Here is a 13,604-nt window from a genome sequence, read left to right as displayed (position 1 = left end):
TGTTTTCTCGACCTTTCTACCTCTGGAAATGGCCACTCTGGGAACATTCCACTCTATCACAGCCGAAAACGAACAATACCTTTGTGAGTATTTCCCTCGAAATTAGGGTTTTCTTAGCCCTCTTCCGTTCCTAAAAGCAAACCACATTTGCCCTCTGGCTCTTGACCCATCCTGTAACACCTGCTTCCCTGTCCCTCCTTTCTCTCCTTTTGTTGTTATTCCAATGCATCTTTCCGACTTTTTTTTCTTCATTTCCCTATTTTTTGTAAAAGCCTTGCACGCTGCTTCATTCCCTTCCCCTCGTTCTACTCGAGTCGCTTCCCGAGGAAATCCGAAGTCCCGCCTCCAAATCAAAAACAAACAACAGCGCCCGCCCCGCCCTTTCCCCTGCAGAGAAGGCGGCAAGGAGGACAGGAACAAAAAAGACATTATGACCCCGACGTGATTCGAACACGCAGCCTTCTGATCTGGAGTCAGACGCGCTACCGTTGCGCCACGAGGTCCTACTGCGAAGCGCTGTTCAGAGCTTTACAACTCATCTACAAGAGCTGCCCGCCGCCGCATCGCTTTACTGCTTCAAACCTCCCTTTCCCCCCCATGGGCTCACTTCCCGCATCCCGTGCAGGTCTGTTGACGCCCCTTACCCACACACCGGCTGCCAGCACTAAGGGCCTCTCGCTCCTTTGGTGGTGTAAAGCTCACTCCTCGCGGCTCTGCCGTCATACTACGGCTCCTGGTTGCTCGTTCCCACTCCACGGCCCTCAGATTATTTCCGCGGCTAAGAGACCGTCCCTCTGCCTATTCCCGCCGCGATCGACTACTGTCGACGTTGTTAAACAACACAGATAAAGGGTAGCCATGAAAACACTGCTTTAAGGCGTTCCTCGTTAGTATAGTGGTGAGTATCCCCGCCTGTCACGCGGGAGACCGCGGTTCGATTCCCCGACGGGGAGGCTGACAGTGTTTTGTTAATCCTCACCGCCTGGCTGCGTTACCTACACTAAAGATCAAATCAGCGGCGCCTGGGGTGACGTTTGTTTTGGCTGCTGTTTTTGTAGCAAGAGCTGCGCCCAACTGCGATCACTAGCAATGCTCGCTTTGAGGGAGGCGGTAAGGCAAAAATCTTGGTTCTCCCCGTCGGGGAATCGAACCCCGGTCTCCCGCGTGACAGGCGGGGATACTCACCACTATACTAACGAGGAACCGCAAGGCTCACGCGGCCTCCGGTGCCGCCGCCCCTGCGGCGCCCGGGGTCTCCCGCCCCTCTTCAGTGAGGCCGCGCTGGGCAGAAGTCGGCAGAAGGCGGGGCCGTGCGCTGGAGTTCGTTGTCCAGACAGTGGGTGTTCTTTATGTGGGTGCCAGTTTGCTGGCACGAGGAGGGAACGCGTGGATAGCCTCCCACCCGTAGCTTGTTTCCTCCTACACCCCATAATTGAAGGACATGTGTGAGCAAACTGGTGAAAAAAGCGAAAGAAAACTGCCAGGCTCGAGGCACTGAAGAAGCAAAGCAGCCCAGATAATCTTTACATTTGTATTTTTGCATCTGGTTCGTGCAGACAGTTTCTTTTTACAGGAACCTGAGAAGCATCAGAGTCAGCAGTCCTTGGGTGAGAGGACTCCAGCACCTGCTCCTCACCTCCCTAAAAAGGGAGAGGGGAAAATGGAAACCAATTACTCTGAGATTGGAGAGTAAAAGGCCGAAGGACACCCAGTGACCAAATGTCTTGCACTCGTTTGGTCAGTGGTAACACAGCTGCAGGTTGTATCACAGTGACAGGAAACTATTTGTAATTTACTCATTGTATGAAGCTTTAACTCCATGCATAAGAAGTCAGCTGGAACACACAAGGCTCTCTTTCAGCAATCTCTGATACCAGTAATATTTCTTTGGACAAAAGGACCCCAGAATGGTGTTTTCAGACAATCGTGGCTGAAGAACAAACAACAACCTGTACGTAGAATATCTAAATATAAATGACCTGTGACTGAAGCATTTCAACAAACCGATCAGCTCCTGAAAGCATTTGAAAATAAATGTGTTCCTGAGTGGATGCAACAAGAACATACGTTTTATCCTGACAAGTGAAAAACATGAGCTAAAGTCTCATAATAATAGAATTACTTTAGAGTAGTGTAATGAGATGCACTGGTAGGGCTACTATCTAGTGATGGATAGGCTTTAAACCTCAGGGAACAGGATCAGAAGCAGCGTTGCTAGGCTGGTCTAAACTTGCCAGGCAGGATCAATCTTTATTCAAAAGACGCTGATGATTAGATTTAACTTGTGAGACTTCCTGGTGGATCAGATATTGACTGTCTGCATTTTGTGGGACTGATTGTGCTTGGCTAGTTCAGACTTTTCAACCTGTCATTTCTCACTCTCTTCCCTGATCCCTGTGGTCATGGAGCTGAGCTGAGAACAGCCTTGTCTAAGAGGTGGTGCTTGCTGCAGTCCTGAGCTGCTGGTCTTTGCTCACATCTGGTTTTGCCTCAAACTTTTACAAAGACCTCCTCTTTGTTGTTGTGTTTTACCCTATTTTCAGTACATACATAGCTCAGTACATTTTATGTTGGTGTGTCTTCTCAGAATGGCAACTAGTTTCGTGATGAGAGCCCTTGGTCATGCCTCAATCCATTGCCCAGATCCCATTTCTGGACAGGTACTGTTAGTTTCATCATCCATCTTACATATTTTGTATGTTTTCTTCCAACAGGGACAATCCTGAAACAAAAGCACCGTCAATATGCAAACTCATGCTCTTGCATAGCCTCTTCCCACTCCCTGTTTGGTAGGGAGAACAAGAATATCTACTAAAAACACTCTGATCGGAGCTGGTGATGGTAAATAGGGTTAGGTTAACCAACTATCCTACTATGGTGAAAATGAATATCTTGACCACTTTTGCTTCTTCAGTGAAGCATATATGCACTTCTGAAGCTGTCCTTTCAAACATATCCTATGCTTAGATGATGACTTATCTGCAGCTATATAAGAATGGGGTCAGTAGGGGATGTTGAAGTATGAGTCAGAGAAACAAAAGTGCTGTTTTGGGGTGGACGGTTAATACAACGCTGCTGTGACTCACAGTTACACAGCAAATATCTTCCCTGTTGATTTGTCACAAAGACCTGTAAGCAGAAACTGGAACAAGTACTAGAAACTAGTATCAGTGCTCCAAGGTCTAGGAAGCTTTTGTCTTCTCCTTGGTATCTGCATATGGCTATTCTATGTGCCTAATTCAAACCTTCTGTGCTTTCCTCATCATGGTACCAGCTCTGTGATCAGCTCTCATTAGGCTGCTGATCCCTGAAGCAACAGTTGTCTGCAAGAGGCCCTTCATAACCACGAGGAGCAGTAGGTCTAGGATCTCACTCAGCATTGCAGTTGGAAGCTAGTTACCTCCCTTTCAGCTTGCTTATCTGAAATAAAGCTTGAAACATGGTCATCCGATTGTGTTTTGTAAATAATCACAGATGGGAGATTCCATAAGCTCTTTGTTGCAAGAGATTGTCTTCTCTAACTGTAAATATTTTCTTTTTTTGTATCTGCTTGGAATTTGCCAACTTGCTGCTTGATTGGCTTTCTCTTGTCATTTTGCCATGATTCTCCAGGAAGAGACTGGCTTCATTGTCTCTATGCCATCCTACTGGCTATCTAAAGACAACAATTAGATAAAACTGTAGTCTTTTCCAGGCTGAATAAATCCAGCTGTCTCAGTGTCCCATGCTCCAGCTCTCTGGAGTGATCCTCCAATGAATTCATTGCTGTTCATCAATATCTTTCTTGTATTACTCCAAGTTGTGCACATAAGTCTACAAGCAGTATCAGATGCATCCAAAGGGCGTGGGGAGCATTAATCACTTCCCTCAGCTTATTGGTTGTGGTGTTACTAATGCTGCCCAGTATATGATTAGCTTTCACTGCTACAAGAGCAATTACTCACTCATATCCATCTTTCTTGTTCTCCAGAACATTTGGGAATTTCTCCATGAAGTTTATGCACTCAACTCTTGGCTGTTGCATGGGGCTCTTTTATTCTTGGTGCAGGGCTTTGCATTTAACTTTGCTGAATCTGAAGACATTCATGTTGATCTATCTCCAAAGCCTGGAAAGGCCCCACTGAATGACACTCATGCCTTTGATAGTATCAGTTGCTTTTCTAATTGGAAACTGCCTGGCTACCCAGGCTAAAGGCTGAGCTGCACATAAGGTCCTCACAGCTCAGCTACACTGGCACCCAGAGTCCATAAGGAGTGGATTTAATGTAGTGCAGTGAGAGATATCTATCATGAATGCAAGCTGTATAAACTGCTTTGTTTAACCTCGCTATGAAAGTGGTCTTCTATTAAGTACATTAAGCTTTCTTTTTTATAAAAACAAAGGACCAATGACCATACTTTTTTTTAAATAGGAAGTTATTTGATACTGCAGCTTCTTTCTATTTTCTTGATATCATTCTTAGTCTTAGAATATGTCTTCTAATATGTTAATACTTAAAAATATATCTGCTTCAGAGTAGTCAAGGCAAGTACTGGCTGACATCTGCACCATGTTGCTTCTGAAGTGCTACAGCCTCTGGAGAGCTGCCCTGATCATTATTTACAGGGTTTTTCATACCAGAGCCCATGAAAGAAGCTAGACAAAGCAAATCAACTGCCACTGATTTAGATTTGCTGTGCAGCTGTCTATAACCCCATTAGAAATAGGTGAGGAGTCCAAACAGAGAAAGACAAGAAAAGCTACCAAATAATGCTTCTAAATCAATGTAAAACAAACAAACAAACAAACAACAAACAAAAAAACCAACCCCCCCCCCAAACAACAACAACAACAGCAAAACAACAAAAACTCTTAGGTGAGAAGTGAAGCCCTTCAGTGATGTGGCCCTTAGGATGCCTAAGTCCAGCAGAGCTGCTATGAAACTAGATTTCTTATCTACTTTTTATGCTCTTCATGCATACTCAACCCTTCCTCTTCTCTTTTTTTCTGTTCCACTTTTAATTTTTGTCTGAGCCCTCATTGTGTATGCTCACAGCACAGGATTTAATGAGCTTTTTACTAAGAATTTATGAGTTAGAAAATAGCATATTATGTTATGTGAATTATTTCTGTACAGCTTTTGGCCTTGTATAAATTCTGTGCAGGCTTGTTGTATGCTCTGCGTGACATAGTGGCCTTTTTTCTGTGTTAATGTATTTTGATCAAGTTAGAACAAAGTTTTAGAAGTTATTGGAAAAATAATTGACATCACTTAAGGAAGTGAATGATCAGACATCCCACATAAAACCGATGACTGAAATGCCAAAGAAATTAAAGGTAAAGAAGAACATGGCAATGTATGTCAGTGCCTGGTGGATTAGTGGGAGGGAGGACTTAGGGGGTTTTCCCTGATTAGCATGCCTGGTATAGTTTGTACAGTACTAAATGCAGCCACACAGCTGGGCAGCTTCCTCTCCATGTCGCATCATGTGAGCTGGCTAATAAAGGATGTCTTTTAAAAACTAGTTGGAGGAATCTCAGGCCTTGAAAATTTATGTCCTAACAATTGTATAATAAAATAGACAAGAAATGCCCATGCAGAACTGCGTTTTCTATTTAGGTAAAAAGCACTCTGAAAGAAGAGTTGAACCATTTAATCTAACCATTTATATTCCTGTGGCATGGTTTAAATCTACTGGGTGATCCCAGTAAGAATAAGCTCCTTATCAGAGGGAATCTGCATTCTCATCACTTTTCCCCTGAAAAGGGATTTCTAAATAAATGTACTGAAAAGATACCATAAAAAACTGGAAAATTCAATTAGATCAGGAAAAGTGGAGGCTGGCTGGTTTTAATAAATAGTTTCAGCATTAGAACAGCAAATAACAGAAAGAGTCTTGCTTAGAATCAGAAGACAGGACTCAGTAATTAAAGGGCAGGTGGTCAGTCAAGTTTATATGCAGAATTCAGGCATAGGAAATGTATAGTTTACTCAAAAGAGTATTTATGTAGCAAAGCCCTTAGAGACATACTAGGACACTGCAAAAATTCGATAGATTGTATACTGATGAAAGTATCCTTGCATAGTACAGTTCTGAATTCCAGAATATCTCTATCATATGATAGTCATAACTTTATAGCTGTGAAAGAGTGCAGTGGATCCAAACAATTACACCGTTAGTCTGTCTTAGTCTAAAATATGGCATTTCTTAGGATCTTGAAATTGTTGATGATTTGCTTAAATTAGAACAACGGTGCCTAAGAAGAAGAATTCTAGAGATGAACGTGGAGAAAATCAAAATTAGTTATAACATAACCATCAGATCCAACTCTCACATCATATTTGTTCCAGGAATGAACATCTATCAGTAAAAATGAAAAAAAGAAAAAGAAAAAAAAAGAATTTAGTAAAGCAAAATCCACAGAAAATAATACAGGAAAAAACATCAGAGGCTGAAGTTAGGTGACTAAAGCAAAGATGTCATGAGGCAGAAGCATCATACACAGAAATGAAACATTCTGTAAAGAAGATGGGGGTACGTTTAAAGGTGTCTGTTTTCCCAAAACGTGAATGATGCAATGAATTTAACTTTCTCTTGGATCATCAGAAACTTCTTTTATGCATATTGATGCTCGCAAAATATAAACATCAGGGGCAAGTGCAGGCTGAGTAATTATGATGAGGGAAACTGAACAGATTAAGCATCTAAAGCACCTAAAGATGAGCTTAGGGAAGAGGTGCCATTAGTACCAAATAGTCAATGCTTTCTCAAGGTATTAAGTTAGAAAATACACAAAAGAATCTGAAGGATTCATCATTGGAAAAAAAAAAAAATCATATGCTCCCATATGAGAACTTACTAATGCCACAAACCTTGACTAGTGCTGCTCTCTGATGGGTTGTACTGCTGTAAAACTGAAAAATCAATAGGTTAAAAAATGTCAGTGTACAGAGCCAAGAATTATTAGAAATCAGTTTAGTTTTTATCTAGTAGCTCACAGAAGGAAAACTGACCTCACCTTGAAAATACTATAAGAACATGTACTGAAAGCATAAAGGGAAATGCATGTATGTTTCACTGCTTTTGTGAAGGTTTTGAGAAGTTTCAGAATGAGACAGATGTGCATCACTGAAAAATGTATTGGCGACTTACGATATCCAGAGCTAAGAGTGTAGATGAGAGAGAAGGCAGCATTGTGAGCAGATGTGAAGACATCATACTGCATCAGTAAGATACATTTTGTTTAAGAAAGCATTCAGTAATAAATAGAAGCATAGTGAATGACAGTTTGGAATCTTCTAAATGGATCTGAGTTAATGGACCTTAGATGAACAATGTGATGTTTGCTGGCAATCTTTCTCTACTAGTTTGACTAGAGGAGGCCATCTGAGCTTGATGAATGTTTTGAAAAAAATTATAATAATTTATAAAAAAGCACAAACTAGTAAGATCCATCTCAGCAAAAGACAAAGCTGGAAACTCATTTATTTTAATAACCAAGCACTTGATCAAAGCTACCAGCACTGTAGTGATTTATTTTAGTGCTGGCTTCACTGTGCATTCCTGGTGCTGTGGTCGCCACCATTTACTACTTCATTGTGTTGTGCATGGGGAACAAAAGAATACCCTCCATTCTAGTCAAAACCGTGGCCGATGGGGTAATAGTTTTCTCCCTTCACATTTCCTTAGGATGTGGGGGCCACACAGCATGGAAAGTACATTCTTTTTTGCCTTACTTAAGGGAGTGCTGCAAAGTCAGGTAATCTGTGCACGCAAGGAAACATGGAGAAATCCCAAGTGTTCCCTGTGGCCTACAAAAGCTCTTATTTCAGGAGTTGGTTTTTATCCTTGCCATACACTGTACAAGTGTTTTTTCCACTTTGTGGCTTTCCTCATCTTTTCCCCCCTCTTTTCAGAATTCATCTACCTCCACCACCTTTTTGTTTGCTTGTCTGTTTGTCTGTCTTACTACTAAGGAAAAAATAGGATGTCCCATCTCTTCTCTGTCCAAGTCAGAGGCAAGCAAAAGAGCCACCAAAAGGCTAGAGGAATCTGCTATCCCCCTTTGGCTGTGCCAGAAGATGATCTTTGGATTGGCCTCTTTGTCTTCTAACACTATTTTCAGTGGGCGGATGAGGAATAAAAGAGCAGTAGATAGGTTTTTCATTTTATCAACTGGAAGAAGGAGGATAGTATAAAATAAAACATTAAATACCCCCTACAGAAATTAATTGCCATTTCCAATACCCGTGACAGGGAAAAGCAAATGTGCACATTCACCAGAGATTGTCCAAGATGTGATGGATAGTTACAATTGAACCATCTTGTTCAATTGTAGAAGCATGACATTTTAAAAAGATGCAGAAATGAATCACAGTGCACTTAAAATTTGAGACAAGAGATGAATATTTAACAATTGAACAGCCAAAGCCATAAATGAGGAAATGTTGAAAATAATGTGCTTAGCACAGCTGTTAAAAGCTGAGTTCTACAGTATAGTGTCTCTGTAGTATGCTGCCTGACAATCAGAAAATTAATTCTAATAAAATCAAAGAAAAAACAGTAAGATAAAAAGTATCAGATGTATTACTAGGTACAATCAGGTCAAGTTCAGAGAAGGCAGGACATTTTGCAAAATTCTCACAGCTGCTGAAGATGGGAGATGTTATCTGCACTTGCTGGCTTGGAGATGCCACCTCAGAGAGATGAGAAAAAGGCTTAGTAATTGGAGTGGGGCAATATATCATTGTTGAGGTAACAATAATTTAAATTATGGGTTGTTAAAGTTCAGCGGAATGTGAAATAATACTTCTATTCCTGGGGAAAAAGTGTAAGCAGTGTTTCATCAATTACACTGATGTTTCTCATCACATATAATTAGGATGTGAAGGAGATTTTTGCTTCAAAATGTGCTCTTCTATTTCTTTCACTACTGCTTATCAGGATAGTAATCTTCCCTTGAGTTTCTTTGCAAAAGTACTAGAATATCAAGATTGCAATTGCACTGGCTCCCTCTGGTGGCATTCAGGCTACAGTCCACTAAAGCCATTGATTCACAATTTGATGTCAGAAATAGAGGTTGTTATTTTATTTTAAATGCTGTATTAAACATAGCAGAAATGAGTAGTCGTATCTTTGAAGCCCAATTCAGCTTACACAAAATCAGTTCATAAAGTGAAATATTATCAGCTATCGGGACCACAATGTTTGGAGAAAGCATTTCCCTTCCCTCACTTTCTCTTAACTGAATTAATGCATAGCATTTTTCTATTATGTGTTTAGAAAGGAGCTGCAACAATGTCCTACCTACTGCAGTAGCCTGTTTCACTTGGCAGCCAAGATCAGTCTTTCAGAGAAAGTTTTCATAGGAAAATTTCCATTTTGAAGTTAAAGCAGTTGGCAGTTGTTGAAACTTGCATCCTGAGAGTTCTTGCCAGAGCTAAAACAGATGTGCAATTAATGCCTGGCTTTGTCCACTTGTTATTAAAAACAAATGTGGATAAGGGAGTTAAAGAAGAATAGAGAGGAGCAGGAAATGGGGAAGCAGTTAGATCATTTCCTTTACTTATGCATGCAGGAGGACCCACAATTTGGAGATGTTACCAAGGATGAAACTAACCCTTTCATCCAGACTTGGGTAACTCTGCATTTGCCCATCCTCAGTGAAGCAAGAAAGAAAATGATTTAAGTTGCATCATCAGCATAGCCCAGTCTTCCACCTCTGCAGTTTAAGCTCTCATTACCAAACACCGCAGGTTTCCCAAATGGATGGATGCTCCTGCCCCTTCTTCTACTTAATAATAACACAGAGTTCAAGGAGTATTGCTGGAAACAGAGACGGAGAATATTTTTGGGCAACTTAACTCTACTGTATTAGCATTTGTGAATTGATACATGGATATAATTTCAATTATAGCACTTCAGAAACTATAACAAGAAAAATAACAGGAAAAAGTCACGTTTTTTTTTTTTTTCCTGCTTGTATTTGTAGAAATGGTACAGGTTTTCTAGTTAGATGGATGAAGGGAACACAACCTTTTATAACATAGCTTAAGAAAAGCAAAAAGGAAAATGCTAAAAGTATATTTAGAACCATTGTTTTTTAAATGACACGAATGCCATGCTTTTTGGAAGTGTATCAATGCTAAATACCAATAATATTTTGTAAATTATCTAATCCTGCCCAAATTCTAATCCTACAAACCCTCATGTTTGAGCGGAAAACAAACAAAAACAAACAAGCAAACAACAGAAATGTAATAGATATTTTGTAATGGACTTATTGGATTAGAAAGTCTGAAATTTCAACTTTTCAGAATGATTTCAGACAGATAACTTCAGGTTTAAAAAAAGCAACAACAAAACATCAACAACCAAACAGTACAGTACAATGAGAAAGAGCTGTACACATGTGAAATGTGGCATTTTTAATGCTTCTGCATGTAATTCTGCACACCTGCAAGTTCTTGGGACATTTCTATGACCTTTGAGAAACACACCATCAGATGAGCAATATATTGCATATGTCAACATGTCAACATTCTAAAATATTTAATATGAACTTCAGTATTTCTACGTCTTGTTTCTTCCCATTAGGAAGCCCAGTCTTATTCAGCAAATTATTTACTTGACATTTCCACTCTATGTGTTAATTTTACATCTATAGATCCCATTAACTTTGGACAATGCCTTTTTGTTTTCAAAATCAATTCCACCAGTAATATGTCATCAAATTTTAAATAAATCTATTTTCTGAGCCATGAAAGAATGTCAGAAATTTCAGCCTTGTTTAAAAGGCAAAAATGATTGAAACTCTGCATAAGGAACGGAAAGTCATTCATAACTCTGCATCATATGATTAAAAGCTGAGCTAGACTATTTATAGCTAAGCACTGTCAAGAGCAATATGTGTTGATGAGAGAACCTGACTGCTAGTACATTCCTAGATTAGGTGCATGCTAATATGGCCCGGATAGAGAAACAAAAGGAATGAAGAGTGAAGACAATACTTAGAAGCTGGGGAAAATGTTGAGATTGATTAGATAAACAACATTGAAAATCAAAGGGAAAAGGAGCTAAAGTAGATAAAATCTTAACTTTCCACCTATCTGTAAAGCAATTCTGCTTTCTAAATGCAGATCATACTGCTTTTAAAGTTTACTTCTAATTATTGATGTCAATAACAATCCTAGTGGTAATAATGATAACAATAATTAATACTTTATAAGGGTAGTTAATTATTTATAATAAATTAAAACCCATTAAATAATGATGAGTACATTAGAGTGTATATTTCCTGAAGGCGTTTTGTTAAACAAAGGAAAGAAAAAATGTTAGAATTTTGCTGACCAGATGCAGAACTTCAGCTGAGATTTCTGGGAGAAGGGTGTTTTGGATAGGTGTGTATCTCCGATTCAAATACCTTTGTGTTTCAGGATGCATTCAGAACTTGGGTGTTGCCTTGTGCTAGTTCTACATTGAAACTTCCTTTTGGGAAAGCAGGTCTGCATTTGAGATTTTGGTGAGTGAAATAAAGAGAATACACAACTTTTGAAAAGATAATGTAGTGAAAGCTATGTTTATAGAGATGAGATTATGCACAGAATTCATGGGAAGGGGATATGAAATTTGGAAGGCTGTGACTGCAGTTTCTGCAGCCCATAAACCACAACATTTTCTTTATGTGTTCAGACGATACAGCCAACAGGTGGTCATAGTGCAGTGCACTCTCATTCTGTGCCAGGTCACTTCCTAAATGAGAAAACAGCAAGAAGTTGTGCACTGACAATGGCAGTTTTATGGCTAATCCTAAATACTTGGATATGGTACAAAGAAAGGATAGGGATGGGTGATGATGTTAGGGCATTCAAAAAACAGGCAGACGTGCCATGCATATTGTTCTAAATTTACTGGTCAGGGACAGCAGCGATGCAGCAGGCTCTTTTGCCTGTTTCGTCTTCTCTCTCCGTATGCACATAATTGTGATGCCTAAATTGTGATTGCATATTTCTCATCTCCTAGCTGCAATTCTTAATGAGCATACTGTGAACGCTCCCTACTTGTGCGGAAACAGAGACAGAATTGCAGTGCTAGGACACCACAGTGTTATTTCAGATTGCTCACAAAAACTTGGTTAACAAAAAGCTGTTATTCTAGCTTATTTCATATCTCCCTTCTCGTCTCATGACGTCTGTTCCTGTTTTTTTGTTGTTTTTTTTTTTATATAATGTTGGCAACACAGACATATTTTCACCCTGACCCATATTCTTTTTCTTTCATTAAGTTGTCTGCAGGAAGATGGTCATAGACAAAAGCTTTAATTTATATTCTTGATTCTAAAGAGATACTATAGTTACTAAAGAGATTTTTACACTGGGAATGAAGATTACTTTATATTAAAATGTGTTTCATTAGGTAAATTAACTGATAGGTTTGGTATCTCACAAGACAACTCCCAAGAAAAGGGAATATTTTTAACTTAATGCACAATGCATAAACACTTTCCAAGCCTGAATGATCATCATTATGACTGAAACAGTGGTCTTTTGGCAGAAACTTAATGACTGCTATTCCATTGGGCAAGATAAGGCTCTGGTACTCACTTACTGAGTTATCGTCTTAATTCTTTGAGTCTAGATGATCACAGACAATGTTATTAATAATAGATTGGAAATGAAGAATGAGAGTCTATTCATCAAAGACCATATCAAAAGGATATACCGACTCTGGCTTGTTGGACTAATTGCTCTATGAAAGTGATAGTGTAGTTTGTACAGCAAATGCCTAACAGTAGCAGCTGAAGAGTCATTGAATTACATTGTTCTCAATAAGATGTATGCATCTTGTCATCTTTGCAAATTGTCACAATAAAAATATAGAAAGCAACTGGAAATTTGATATGACTAAGTTTCATTATGTGACTATCTATTCCTTGCTTCCTAAGTGCAGATAAAACATTATAGAGAACAAGTTTGTAGTAGAAGATAGCAGAAAAAAAGGAGGATTTTAAAAGATCTTGGAAATATTTATATTATGAAGAGATTATCTGCTGTGCATCTAGAGAACATGGTTATAGTTCTTAGATTTTGAAGAAAGGGACAGATTTTTTTCTCTTTTGAAATGCATTAAAATAGTTTACCTTTTATATGCCAATTATTTGCTTTCCTATAGCCTGCAGTGAGAAAGAACATTTTGCTCTTTTGCAAACAGCATCATTTTCTGTATAGTCAGCAGGACCAGGAAGGTGATTATCCTCCTGCACCCACCCTGGTGAGGCCGCATCTTGAATACTGTGTTCAATTTTGAGGCCTTCACTACAAGAAAGACATTGAGGCCCTGGAGTGTGTCCAGACAAGGGCAGTGAAGCTGTTGAGGTGTCTGGAGCACAAGACTTATGAGGAGTGGCTGAGGAAACTGGGATTGTTCAGTCTGGAGAAGAGGAAGCTCAGGGGAGACCTTATAACTCTCTACAACAACCTGAAAGGAGGTTGTGGTGAGGTGGGAATTGGCCTCTTCTCCTGCATAACTAGCAACAGGATGAGAGGGAATGGCCTCAAGTTGCTCTAGGGGAGGTTCAGGCTGGATGTTAGGAAAAATTTATTCTCTGAAAAAGTGGTGAGGTG

The 13,604-nt window shown here is 39.7% G+C and overlaps 3 non-coding genes across 3 annotated transcripts; 1 reads left to right on the top strand and 2 right to left on the bottom strand.

Annotated features, from left to right (window-relative positions):
- Nucleotides 1–431: 431 nt before the first annotated feature.
- On the bottom strand, nucleotides 432–503 carry TRNAW-CCA (transfer RNA tryptophan (anticodon CCA)). The gene has a single exon. It is a non-coding gene; the product is annotated as a tRNA-Trp (tRNA).
- Nucleotides 504–881: 378 nt separating this feature from the next.
- TRNAD-GUC (transfer RNA aspartic acid (anticodon GUC)) lies at nucleotides 882–953 on the top strand. The gene has a single exon. It is a non-coding gene; the product is annotated as a tRNA-Asp (tRNA).
- Nucleotides 954–1,130: 177 nt separating this feature from the next.
- TRNAD-GUC (transfer RNA aspartic acid (anticodon GUC)) lies at nucleotides 1,131–1,202 on the bottom strand. The gene has a single exon. It is a non-coding gene; the product is annotated as a tRNA-Asp (tRNA).
- Nucleotides 1,203–13,604: the final 12,402 nt, after the last annotated feature.

The sequence above is a fragment of the Meleagris gallopavo genome, chromosome 1 (genome assembly GCF_905368555.1).
Source record: "Meleagris gallopavo chromosome 1, MGAL_WU_HG_1.1, whole genome shotgun sequence".
NCBI classification, from domain to species: Eukaryota; Metazoa; Chordata; class Aves; order Galliformes; family Phasianidae; genus Meleagris; species Meleagris gallopavo.
The sequence above is the reverse complement of the archived record's forward strand: the minus strand, read 5'-3'. Positions and strand labels throughout refer to the sequence as shown.